This window comes from Solanum dulcamara, chromosome 10 (assembly GCF_947179165.1).
Source record: "Solanum dulcamara chromosome 10, daSolDulc1.2, whole genome shotgun sequence".
Taxonomy (NCBI): domain Eukaryota; kingdom Viridiplantae; phylum Streptophyta; class Magnoliopsida; order Solanales; family Solanaceae; genus Solanum; species Solanum dulcamara.
The window spans coordinates 58,658,994-58,670,842 of NC_077246.1; the positions used below are offsets into that span (position 1 = coordinate 58,658,994).

At 40.1% G+C, this 11,849-nt stretch overlaps 2 long non-coding RNA genes across 2 annotated transcripts; both read right to left on the reverse strand.

Annotated features, from left to right (window-relative positions):
* Window positions 1-4,616: 4,616 nt before the first annotated feature.
* LOC129871613 (uncharacterized) lies at window positions 4,617-6,679 on the reverse strand. Its single transcript, XR_008762278.1, has 3 exons — window positions 6,611-6,679; window positions 5,978-6,023; window positions 4,617-4,659 (listed from the first exon to the last, which is right to left on the reverse strand). It is a non-coding gene; the product is annotated as an uncharacterized LOC129871613 (long non-coding RNA).
* A 2,505-nt stretch (window positions 6,680-9,184) lies between these two features.
* On the reverse strand, window positions 9,185-11,247 carry LOC129871658 (uncharacterized). Its single transcript, XR_008762289.1, has 3 exons — window positions 11,179-11,247; window positions 10,546-10,591; window positions 9,185-9,227 (listed from the first exon to the last, which is right to left on the reverse strand). It is a non-coding gene; the product is annotated as an uncharacterized LOC129871658 (long non-coding RNA).
* Window positions 11,248-11,849: the final 602 nt, after the last annotated feature.

Sequence of the window (11,849 nt, forward strand, 5' to 3'; positions counted from 1 at the left end):
CACCTGGTGTCATCGCTAAAGCGACTCTTGGTCCCCTAAGCGAGTGTCTCTAATGTGACCAAGCAGCAGAGAGGTGGGTGTCGCTAAAGTGAACTGTTGCTTAAGCGACCTGGTGTCTCTAAAGCGAACTGTTGCTTAAGCGACCTGGTGTCGCTAAAGTGACTCCCTCCTACTTAAGGTGGTTGATTAAGCGAACGTTGTAGACTCACTAAAGCGAAATGAGAGACGTAATTGTGGTCTTCTTTTTCAGATTTGAGCCCTAACTTTTAAGACTCATTTTTCTCTCCATATTTGGGTGATTAAAAAAAGCTATTATGCATACATTTTTTAGGGGAGTTCATTGATACATTCATCAATAGGAGAAAAGGCTTCTTTTGAGGCAAATCCCCTTTTTTCTTGCACTCTTTGCTATTCTAGGGCTTGAAATTGGTGGGTTGTTGAGCTCTCCGGTGTTTGGAATGTGCCATTTTTGGGGTACAAGTTCCTTGAGTTATTTGGGACCTTGTGACAGAGTTAGAATTTTGATGCAATTTTAGTTCCATTTTAGTTATTGTGATATGGGTATTGTTGACTTTGTTTTGATTTTTTCATCAATAATTTGATAGAGTGGAATTGTATGGAGGCGGCCCGGAAAGGGAAGACTAAAGTTTAGCAGTTCGGGCGCGGTTCCGGCTTCGAGGTTGGTTATGGTTTACTCTTGTTAGGCTTGGATTGGTTAAAAAAAATTTATTTTGAGTAGTAACGCATGATTAGGGTGGTGATTGAAGTGTTGATATCCTATTAAGAAATTTGGAGTCGATGATCATCGTTAGTGACTAGTTGGGGTTTTAGATTTTAGATCCTTAGTCTAGATGATATCTCAACTTCGTTGCATTGTTTAGTGTCCTTAGAACATGCTCCTAGGTTATTTGAACTTAGGATGCCATTTGGTTAACTTTTATGATTTCGGTTGCTCGCTTGATATGATGTTTGTCTCATGCCTATGCCTTTGTTGCTTATGATATTGAAATGTTGGGCTCGAGGCCATGCTTCAATACGCTGGAGTCTCAGGTGAGTGCCATATGATTTTTGACATACTATTTGCCATATTTAGCTCGCCAGTGTTAAAAGCCCTGTTTAAAAGAAAGACTAAAACATGATACTACAATTCATAGTTGATGAGCTCGAAGTATGATTTTGGGCTGCTATTTTGTAGACTTTGACTTTGGGCTACACTTTAATTCATAGTTGATAAGCTCGAGGTATAAATTCTGATTGGCCCGTTGATACATATTCCAAGTTTTGTATCGATGTTGATGAGCTGGAGGTATGATTCTGGGCGCCCCATTATTTGATGAGCTCGAGGGTTTTTCCGGGTGCTTCATGATATTTTTTGAGGATATTGAGCCATGACTATGAGTTTACATTTGGCGTTCTTCTAGTATTTTATGAGTTGATATTATTGATGTGGTTATGTGATTTGTTGGATTTACTTGGTTATTGTATGATCTTCCCTTACCCATTTTCCCCGAGCTCGTAGATTTTATGCTTCTTCCTTGTTATTACTAGTTTCATTGTGCTGCTTATTATATATTTAATCTTTCTAAGCTCGGTCAACCTATGATGCCTACTGAGTACCCCATGTTTTGGTACTCATACTGGACTTCTGCATATTTTTTATGTAGCTCCTAGTTCGAGCCACCTCAAGCGCACGCCTGATCATCCATAGAGGTTCCAGATACAGATTGTGGTGAGCTCCCAGTGTTCAAAGACTTTCTACATTCTATCTTTTGCCCTGACTTGTATTTTGTATTTTTTGATCGTCAGTTCTTCATTGTATATTTATACATATTGTCAGCTTTTGTACTTAGTAGCTCTTATATAGGTGACACCAGGTCTGGGGTTTGGTCTAGTGTACGTTCTTCATTTTTTTGGTCACTATCGGGCCTTTTGTATTTGTACTTACATATCTATGCCATGGATCGACTATTCTTTTGTTATATTCTTTTGCTTCCACCTTCTTATGTAATTTATTATTTAAACAAATTGAGGGGGTTGACCTTTGCATGGCTTGGGTTTGGATTGCCTACTCGGGGGTTATAGTAGGCGCCATCATGGCTGAGATTCGGGTCGTGGTAGAGTGGTATCAAAGCTTATATTCATCGGTCTTACCATTACAAGATCAAGTGTCTCCTAGAGTCTCGCAGATAGGTACGATGACATCTATATCTAATCTTCGGGAGGCTATAGGACATTGTTAGGAAATAATTCACTATATTTGCTTCTGTTTGTGAGCTAATGATGATGAACACCTCTAAATCCTATTTGTTTCAGTTTTTCTCAGATGGCAAGGATGAGATACAACTGGGGTAGACAAGGACCCTTTGCACCTATAGATAGAGCCCCAGCTCGAGGTAAGGATCGAGGTCAACACAAAGTCTGGGGCAGAGCTCAGGCCACATCATTTGTGAGGGAGCCGGATATAGAGGTTGAGCAGTTTGAGCATCAGCCATCGGAGGAGCATCTCGCTCAGCCTCCACCTGGATTTATGGCCACGCCACTGGCCTGGATCCTAAGTTTCGTAGAGTATATATCTCGAGCAGGAACCCTACTTAGCATATCACTGGAACTCAGGTCATAGAGGAGGCACAGACTCCAGGCTAGGGAGGGGCACGGTATGATCAGATTCAGTTCTACAGCCCACTACTACAGCTTGTTCGGTGATTCAGCCAATCCCTACGGTTGTTCATCACTTGGCAGCTAGGCCGGTTATGACTATAGAGGAGCAGAAGATATTGGGGAGGTTTATCAGGTTGGTCCTTCCCAGGTTCTTAAGTGTCGTGGGTGAGGATGCCCATAAGTTTTTTGTTAGTTGCCAGGAGAGGTTCTATAAATTCAGATTGGTGGAGTCCCACGAGGTCGATTACACATCTTTCCAGCTGGATGGACAAGCGAAGACATTGTGGAGATCTTATCTTAGCTGCAGACCCATGGGATCGCCGCCTATGTCATGGACTTAGTTCTTTGAGGCTTTCTTGGAGAAGTATGTACCCCACAGCTTAAGAGAAAGATTGAGAGAGGAGATCGCAACGCTTGTACAGGGATCGATAATAGTCACAGAGTATGAGTCTCAGTTCCATGAGCTCTCCAAGTGCGCTACCATGATCATGCCGATAGAGGCAGAGTAGGTACATTGGTTTATCAAAGGTTTATCTAGTCCTTTGAGGTTAGCAATAGAGTCGATGGATGCATCGGGCTATTCATTCTTGCAGATAGTAGATCATCCCCATACTATTAAGTCTATATATCGTGAGTCCTATAGAAGCAGCGATAAGAGGCCTCACTGCCAGGGCATTTTTAGTGGATGCTAGTCACACTGTAGGGGTTCTTTTGGCAGAGGCCATCCATAATAGTAGCCACCTAGTAGACCGGTTTAGGTAGACTTACAGCTTACAGATGATGGATCAGCTGTTACTGACGATCAGGGAGGCTAGGCTTCAGGTCTGCCTTCTAGGGGTCAGACTTCTGGCATTCAGGCCATAAAGGCCATTTAGGGTCAGCTGGGACATCACAGGATATTCATTTAAAGGGCCTAGGTATGAGTGTGGTGTGATAGGCTACTTTGCAAATAAGTATCCTACTATCAGCCATCGCAGATGCTAGAGTCAGCAGGGTCCACAGGGACAGTAGGTTCAGGCATCCAGGGCCCTAGTTTAGCCTCCCAAAGAGAGTGTGCATAGGGCCAGAGGTAATTTCGAGGGTACTAGGTATAGTCCTAAGTTGATCGGATAGGTGGTAGAGGTGGACGCAGTCATACCTATGCCTTTCATAGTAGGCCAGAGGCAGAGACGTTGGATACCATCATCATAGGTATGATCTCCGTCTCTCATCAGCCTGCCTATGCTTTATTTTATCCGAGGAACACTTACTCATATGTATCTATTAGTTATGCAAGTCGATAGAATGTTTTATGTGAGCCACTACTTATGCCTATGTGTGTAGCTACCCCGTAGGTGATTCTTTATAAGTGGATCATGTGTATCGATCCTGTGAGGTGACTATCGTGGGGTATAATACTAGAGCAGACTTAATTGTGCTTGATATGGTAGACTATGACTTTAATCTAGGCATGGATTAGTTGTCTACTCATCATGCGGTTTTGGATTGGTTCTCCAAGATTGTTACCTTGTGTATGTCTTGTATTTCTCTACTTATGTGGACAAGTGCAGTTACTCAGGTTTTGTTACCTTGTTTATCCTAGGTATTCTTCTGATCATGTGGACAGGTGGAGTTAGTCATGTACCGTGTTGTCACACCCCGATATCAACAGGGTGTGATGGGCACCCGACCCCGAGCTCGGAGCCAAGCGAACCCGCTGCTTCATAGCACATACTTAATCTATTTAGACTTTTACATCAATAAGAAATAAAAAAAAACATAGCTAAGCTTTCCAAATCTCTCCTCCCATAAAACTCGTGACATATGACATAATAACATATCGGCTGGTGACGCCGCTTACAAAGCTGACACTCTATACCCATGACTCTGTCTGCAAGGTCTCTAACTTCGAATGAAACATCATAGCATTTATAATCTGACTCGGCAGCACCCCAGGAACAAGTGGAGTTGCCAACCCCGCTGGAACATCTTCTATAGTAGCTTCTACTTGTCTGGGTGTACCTGCGTGGCACAAAACGCAGCCCCCAAAGAAAAGGGGGTCAGTACGAGTAATGTACTGAGTATGTAAGGCATGAAAATCAGCATAATAAAGAACATAAGGTATGAACAACCATATCGTAGAATCATAGACATATAGTGAGATAAGAGAGTAACCTGTACATATGAGTGCCCTTTTAGGCCGGATGCCATGCATGCTTGTATTATCATATAAAACATATCTTTTTCATATGCATAGAAAATAGAAGTCATATCACCGAACAACGTCGGCGTGCCCACATATTGCCCGCGTCCGGGCATCCCGCGTCCAGGATGAAAATTACTCCAACTGATCAGGTGGGAATGCGTCTATAGCGCCACATATACACCTCCCCATATCCCCCATATACATATACATATAGACAGCATGCACGAGAGCCCAACGAAAGTCGTATATTTATCGGAGTGACGGAAGGTCGATAACCTCCGATTGTATTATAGACTAACCATGGTCACTTTGTCTCACCTTGAAGGAACAATTATTATAGGATGAGACTATCAACGAAAGATAATATTAAGAGAACGTAGAATAAGGTCACAATCTCATAAGACGCCAAATCGTATACATATGCACATAGGACCAATTTTCAAGACTCATAGAATAATCGGAATGAGCTATGATTAACAAAACAAGATAAGAGTCATGTCAAGTACCTTTCAAAAATTATCATGGATTATATCAACATAAAACTTTTGGAATCATATACACATTTTTAAGCACGAGAAAAATATCTTTTGGAAACTCAAGAAAATTGACCATCCTAGTGGCTCTACGAATAGGACTTCCTTGAAATTGTACAAAATGACATATACTTGTTTCATAAAAATCATGCCAAAAGAAAGTGTAGCTCTATATACTTATGTCAAAACATGCCAAGAGAAAGAAGGGTAAACCTTACATACATAAAGTCATTCTTATCTTAGCCATCATAGACATATTTTCATCCTCGACATCATCAATGTCGTTGTAAAACATATCCATCGTCATTGTCATAAAAGCTTGTAATATTGTAAACCTTTGTTTTGGAAAATCATAGACATTTTGGAAAACATTGACGGATTATAGAAAAAGTAGTCATTTCCTTGGGACCATTGACACCTAGCTTTTGAAAACAAAGAATATATGGAAGCACTTATGAAACCATAACATCGGAATCATTCCTTGAAAAAGAAGGGTACGCCTTACATACTTATGTCAAAGACATGCCAAAAGAAGGAACGGTTAACTTTACATACCTATGCCAAAGACATGCCAAAAGAAGGAACGGTTAGCTTTACATACCTGTACCGCGCCTTACTAGCTTTTCTTATTCTTCCAACTTGTTAGTCTACATTCAAGAGAGTTGATCTACATTCAAGAGAGTTGACATAGTCATTAGATTCATCACCATATACTTGTCTCAATCCTTCAAACAAATTAATTTCCAATCTGCCGAGATTTCGGCAGCATCTCCCCTATAAATACACCATCCCCGAGATTTCAACTCGGCCACCATGTCAACAACCATATCAACAACAACAACCAGCAGTATATATACAATCAAATCACCTCAACTTTACACAACACAAGCTCCAAACAACTAGCATAAAACTACGATACCAAAATAGAGTTTTTAACCTTTATTTCGTAAAATCTTTAACCATACCAAACGGGGGGTCGTGTGGCTGAAACCAGAAGCAACCACACCCTTTTTAAAATACTTTAAAGCCCTGCAACATACAATCCAACCAGCTGCACCCGCAGCGCCTCAACGACCATACACTACGCGACTTCGATTTAGCTACTACGACTTTAATTTAGTAGTTTCCAACATCATGCCTCCTTATACATTTTCTCTGATTCCATCCATATTTAGGACACGTAATACACCTCATAAAAACATCATAAACTCCAATTTGAAAGGAGAGACCTTACCTTTACCGAAACTCTCCAAAACTTGCCTCGGAAGCTCTCCTAGTGCGGCTAAAACTTTGGGGCTGTTTGGTAACGTTTTTGGGATGCTACAAACCATAAATTTAAGTTAACAATACCTTTATAACATCTTGGTACACCTTAGACAATTAATTCACGAAGAAAAATCGGAGACTTACCTTTTTTTTTTCCTTTGGCCGAACCCATTCTTCCTCTAGCTTCAAGTTTCTTCTCTTCCTTTCTCTCTACAACTCTCTTGAATCCTCTTGTTGATAAAGAAAACTTAATGGATAAATATGACTTAAAAGTCATCAACATATATATATATATATATATAAGCCACTTAATTAATGGGCTAAGTTCCAAGACTTGGGCCCTTTCCTTGTGTTGGGCCTCTCTTGTTTTCCTTTTTGTTTTCCAAGCCCAATCACTTAGTTCCTATTATTATTATCATTATTTGAGCCCAACAAAACCATAAGTCGTATTAGTAATTCACCAACTAGTTTCCAAAATTTTCAATTTTGCCCTCGGCCTTCCTCCGTATTTTCACACCAATTTTTCCATGAACATCACACCGGTACTAATTAAAATGAATAAAATAATTCACAACTCTACTCCTTGCAAGCCAAAAATATATTTTTTTTCCTCTTTCTGCATGCCCAAAAGTGCGGGATATAACATCCTTCCCCCCTTTAGAACATTCGTCCTCGAATGTTAAACCGACTTTATGGGATGTCTTAATACTTCGGAAGGGTTCCTCTTATTGTTGTCCTTCTCTTCATGCCCATTCCTTATCCCTCACTTCATTCTCCTTACACTTGAACTCCTAGGTCTTACACGAGTCCTCATTCCATGTTATGGGTTTCCTTTTCTGGTACTTGAGAATATTGTGATCCTTTTTTGGCCTAATATAATATGGTCTCGCGCATTGTCGGTGATTTCTCTCGGGAGTTTCACTTACTGAGGTTTCTTTACTTTTCGCCTCCTTCTAATACTTTGATCTCTTTGCTTTCCATCTACTCACTCTCTTTATTTTCCAAATATCGTTTTACGAGAATTTCCAATCCTAACCTATGGTCAAATAATAGCAGCGTACGTTGCAACAGTTGTACCCTTTATTCTTGCTGTTGCTCGATCTTCGGTACCCTTGTATGATAATGCCCTCCTTACCATGACACCAGTTGCTGGAACTCACATGTCCACCAATACAATCATATGTGGGACATCCTACACATTCATATGTACATGTATATATTTACCATCGACTAGCCCACAAAATACTTCCAAACGTTGTTTAAGCATATCCTTATTCCAGAGCTGTGATGCACTTTCTGTCTCTTCACTAGCCTAGTCTGCCTCGTCTTACGTGACCTCTTAAGGTTTCCAGCCATTCCATAAACTCTAGTTTTTCCTTAGGTTACTCTAACCTCTCATTTGTCTCTTACGTCTGGATATATAGAATTCTTGCATACTTCCCAGGGGGTCACCCATTCTAGTACCACTCTTGCCCAAGCACGCTTAACCTCATAACTTTGATGGAATCGGGTGCATTAATGCCGATATAATCGCGTCCACTTCCTCGCATGACATTTATTACATCATCGGGAGCGAGTCAAGGTCTTACAGGTTCCGAGATACTTTCATAACACGTCCTTTTTTTACAATTATTGTTTTGCCCTTTTTGATTCTCAATCTTCCCCTTTCGCTTTCGTGCATGACTATATTTTATTCTTGACTCCCAGATTCCCGAGGGTAGTGATCGCATTTTCATCACCATAACCTCTGTGAAACAACGCATCTCACTTATTGTTTATTTACTGTATTTCCTTCCCACGCTTCTTCCTGTTAGACGTACCCAGTCTGGCAGGATCTCCTTACCATGCCCACTATTCAAAATCTGTGCGTAGAAAATATCAACAGTACTTCACAGAACATACAACTATATGACACATTCCAGCCATCCAGTATTTCCAGTTTCAGGTAGCAACGCAGATATATCCAGACTCACCTCTATAACTCGTCATATCGTCACTCACCTCCTTCAGTCGCGTATAAAGCTCATATAGGGAATCTCTTTTCCTATGACTTGGCTCTATCGCACGAAGTAGGATGGAAAGAAGGTCGACAATTCCTAGATGCCCCGCAGCCTCCTGCTTATAAATGTGGCCGGCTTCACTTCCATAAACAAGACTCTACTAGACACGACTTTGCAGACAACCCTTTGACCGACCTGCTCTGATACCACTTTGTCACACCCCGATATCAATAGGGTGTGATGGGCACCCGACCTCGAGCTCGGAGCCGAGCGAACCCGCTGCTTCATAGCACATACTTAATCTATTTAGACTTTTACATCAATAAGAAATAAAAAAGAAACATAACTAAGCTTTCCAAATCTCTCCTTCCATAAAACTCGTGACATACGACATAATAACATATCGGCTGGTGACGCCGCTTACAAAGCTGACACTCTATACCCACGACTCTGTCTGCAAGGTCTCTAACTTCGAATGAAACATCATAGCATTTATAATCTAACTCGGCAGCACCCCAGGAACAAGTGGAGTTGCCAACCCCGCTGGAACATCTTCTATAGTAGCTTCTACTTGTCTGGGTGTACCTGTGTGGCACGAAACGCAGCCCCCAAAGAAAAGGGGGTCAGTACGAGTAATGTACTGAGTATGTAAGGCATGAAAATCAGCATAATAAAGAACATAAAGTATGAACAACCATATCGTAGAATCATAGACATATAGTGAGATAAGAGAGTAACCTGTACATATGAGTGCCCTTTTAGGCCGGATGCCATGCATGCTTGTATTATCATATAAAATATATCTTTTTCATATGCATAGAAAATAGAAGTCATATCACCGAACAAGGTCGGCGTGCCCACATATTTCCCGCATCCGGGCATCTCGCATCCAGGATGAAAATTACTCCAACTGATCAGGTGGGAATGCGTCTATAGCGCCAAATATACACCTCCCCATATCCCCCATATACATATACATATAGACAGCATGCACGAGAGCCCAACGAAAGTCATATATTTATCGGAGTGACGGAAGGTCGATAACCTCCGATTGTATTATAGACTAACCATGCTCGCTTTGTCTCACCTTGAAGGAACAATTATTATAGGATGAGACTATCAACGAAAGATAATATTAAGAGAACGTAGAATAAGGTCACAATCTCATAAGACGCCAAATCGTATACATATGCACATAGGACCAATTTTCAAGACTCATAGAATAATCGGAATGAGCTATGATTAACAAAACAAGATAAGAGTCATGTCAAGTACCTTTCAAAAATTATCATGGATTATATCAACATAAAACTTTTGGAATCATATACACATTTTTAAGCACAAGAAAAATATCTTTTGGAAACTCAAGAAAATTGACCATCCTAGTGGCTCTACGAATAGGACTTCCTTGAAATTGTACAAAATGACATATACTTGTTTCATAAAAATCATGCCAAAAGAAAGTGTAGCTCTATATACTTATGTCAAAACATGCCAAGAGAAAGAAGGGTAAACCTTACATACATAAAGTCATTCTTATCTTAGCCATCATAGACATATTTTCATCCTCGACATCATCAATGTCGTTGTAAAACATATCCATCGTCATTGTCATAAAAGCTTGTAATATTGTAAACCTTTGTTTTGGAAAATCATAGACATTTTGGAAAACATTGACGGATTATAGGAAAAGTAGTCATTTCCTTGGGACCATTGACACCTAGCTTTTGAAAACAAAGAATATATGGAAGCACTTATGAAACCATAACATCGGAATCATGCCTTGAAAAAGAAGGGTACGCCTTACATACTTATGTCAAAGACATGCCAAAAGAAGGAACGGTTAACTTTACATACCTATGCCAAAGACATGCCAAAAGAAGGAACGGTTAGCTTTACATACCTGTACCGCGCCTTACTAGCTTTTCTTATTCTTCCAACTTGTTAGTCTACATTCAAGAGAGTTGATCTACATTCAAGAGAGTTGACATAGTCATTAGATTCATCACCATATACTTGTCTCAATCCTTCAAACAAATTAATTTCCAATCTGCCGAGATTTCGGCAGCATCTCCCCTATAAATACACCATCCCCGAGATTTCAACTCGGCCACCATGTCAACAACCATATCAACAACAACAACCAGCAGTATATATACAATCAAATCACCTCAACTTTACACAACACAAGCTCCAAACAACTAGCATAAAACTACGATACCAAAATAGAGTTTTTAACCTTTATTTCGTAAAATCTTTAACCATACCAAACGGGGGGTCGTGTGGCTGAAACCAGAAGCAACCACACCCTTTTTAAAATACTTTAAAGCCCTGCAACATACAATCCAACCAGCTGCACCCGCAGCGCCTCAGCGACCATACACTACGCGACTTCGATTTAGCTACTACGACTTTAATTTAGTAGTTTCCAACATCATGCCTCCTTATACATTTTCTCTGATTCCAGCCATATTTAGGACACGTAATACACCTCATAACAACATCATAAACTCCAATATGAAAGGAGAGACCTTACCTTTACCGAAACTCTCCAAAACTTGCCTCGGAAGCTCTCCTAGTGCGGCTAAAACTTTGGGGCTGTTTGGTAACGTTTTTGGGATGCTACAAACCATAAATTTACGTTAACAATACCTTCATAACATCTTGGTACACCTTAGATAATTAATTCACGAAGCAAAATTGGAGACTTACCTTTTTTTTTTTCCTTTGGCCGAACCCATTCTTCCTCTAGCTTCAAGTTTCTTCTCTTCCTTTCTCTCTAGAACTCTCTTGAATCCTCTTGTTGATAAAGAAAACTTAATGGATAAATATGACTTAAAAGTCATCAACATATATATATATATATATATATATATATATATATAAGCCACTTAATTAATGGGGTAAGTTCCAAGACTTGGGCCCTTTCCTTGTGTTGGGCCTCTCTTATTTTCCTTTTTGTTTTCCAATCCCAATCACTTAGTTCCTATTATTATTATCATTATTTGAGCCCAACAAAACCATAAGTCGTATTAGTAATTCACCAACTAGTTTCCAAAATTTCCAATTTTGCCCTCGGCCTTCCTCCGTATTTTCACACCAATTTTTCCATGAACATCACACCGGTACTAATTAAAATGAATAAAATAATTCACAACTCTACTCCTTGCAAGCCAAAAATATATTTTTTTTCCCTCTTTTTGCATG